The sequence below is a fragment of the Trachymyrmex septentrionalis genome, unplaced genomic scaffold (genome assembly GCF_001594115.1).
Source record: "Trachymyrmex septentrionalis isolate Tsep2-gDNA-1 unplaced genomic scaffold, Tsep1.0 scaffold126, whole genome shotgun sequence".
Lineage (NCBI taxonomy): Eukaryota > Metazoa > Arthropoda > Insecta > Hymenoptera > Formicidae > Trachymyrmex > Trachymyrmex septentrionalis.
This window is the reverse complement of record NW_017304395.1, coordinates 1358149-1360155: the sequence shown is the minus strand read 5'-3', so window position 1 is coordinate 1360155 and position 2007 is coordinate 1358149. Positions and strand designations below refer to the sequence as shown.

Sequence of the window (2007 nt, the reverse complement as noted above, 5' to 3'; positions counted from 1 at the left end):
ATATATATATATATATATATATATATATATCTGCGATTTCTAAAAAAAACTGATAACTCATATACAGGATGTTTAGCGTAATGGTCCACAGATTTCTCAGACACTTCCGACAGTTACAAAAAAAAACTTAAAGCCTGTTCTACAATGTGCTTTTTGTTTTCTGTTTTTTGTTATTTATTGTATCTTGCCTTTTTGCTTCTTATCTCGTTTTTCTGTTACTCGAGATAAACGTTAACGAACTTCAGAAGCAACAGAAAACATATATCAAGAAATATAATTGTTGATAAAATGATCGCAAAGAAGAAAAAAGCAAAAAGTAAAAAGCAAGAAACAGGAAACAAAGAGCACATTGTAGAGCAACCATAATATTCATCTATTTTATACAGGTTACAACATGCGATAAAAGAATTTTTAAGAAAATCTTTTTTCACAAAAAAATCAATCATCTTAAATTTTTTGAATAGCATCATATAATTTTTTTTCATAATATTGTAGGGGTCTGCAAGACAAATTCAAATTATTATCGAAATGTTACTTCTATTGATGTTTTATTGATTTTATTGATATTTAATATCATATTTGTAACATTATTTGTAACAGCAGTACTTACAACCTCTGACTAGAATACAGAACATACATACATACATACATATACTTATGTAATAAAATAAATAAAACATCAATAAAAGTGACATTTCGATAGTGATTTGAATTCATCTTGGAAACACCTACAATATTATGGAAAAAGATTGTAAGGTGCTATTTAAAAAATTTAAGATGAGACTGACTTTCTAATGGAAAACATTTTTTCGTATATTGTAGCTTGTATAAAATAGATCAATACTTACCTTTCAATCTTTTTTTTTAACTGTCGGAAGTGTACGAAAAATCGTGCGAATCGTTACGCTAAATACCCTATATACATATACATATGTGTGCGTGCATGCGTGCATGCGTGTGTGTACAGGGTATCCAATAATTGTTCTGATGGACATTGTTCGTGGACATGTAGAGCGGACAAAACTGAGATTGAAAGTCCTCTATCATTTTGCGATAATTAACAAGATATTAATTACTAAAAATTGCTGAAAATTGGTCTTCAATAATTTTTTACTCAAATATTAATTTTACAGAAAAACTGTAATAGATAAAAATTATTTATTTTATTCTCATAGAACTCTACGAATTTTTTCAGAATTTTTTATCAATTTTTTTACTGCATTTTTTCATTTTTATCAACATGAGAAAATACGATATTAAAAAATTCTGAAAAAAATTCTAAAAAAGTTCTTTGAGCTTTATGAAAAGAAAATAAACAATGTTTGTCTCTTGCAGTTTTTCTGTAAAGTTGATAGGATTTGAGTAAAAAATTATTACAGACCAATTTTCGGCAATTTTTTGCAATTAATATCGTGTTAACTATTGCGGAAATTGCAAAATGATAAAGGACTTTTCTTCTCAGTTTAATCGGCTCTATATGTCCACAATTTCCGTTAAAACAATTATCGAACATCCTGTATATGTCGTGTGTTAATAACATACCATATGCTAAGTTTTCTAAAGAAGAAAAGTAGTTTTAGTCCCGTAGATTTTTGAGCGTTGAAAATACTGCCCTTAGAATTTGCCTATTATATTTTTGAATAAAATAGAGGGTTTAAAAGGGGGAGTTTAAAACTTTTAAAGAATTTGAAAGTTTTAAATACATTTTTAGTGATTTTTGAAAAATCGTTGCCGAATTTTACGTGCTAGAAAGTTCTAAAAAACCTTAAGTAAAAATTTAAACATTGTAGTCAAACCAAATATTTCCATTATTACGAAACTATTTACCTACGTCGTGCAATAATGTGTATTTGTAGTGTTGTGATCATATGCACACATCCATCATTGCATAGATTAGGACAGAAAGCGGAGAACTTAACAGCAGAAGAGATTTTATCCAATAAATCTGTCCTTAATGACTGTCTAAATTACTTCTAAGAGACTAAATTATAATAGCGTAATATGAAG

The 2007-nt window shown here is 27.7% G+C and overlaps 1 protein-coding gene across 3 annotated transcripts in view; it reads left to right on the top strand.

The window, feature by feature from the left end:
• The window catches only part of LOC108756374, an 18461-nt gene that overhangs the window by 9224 nt on the left and 7230 nt on the right, over positions 1–2007 (top strand). The gene's annotated exons all lie outside the window — the stretch shown is intronic.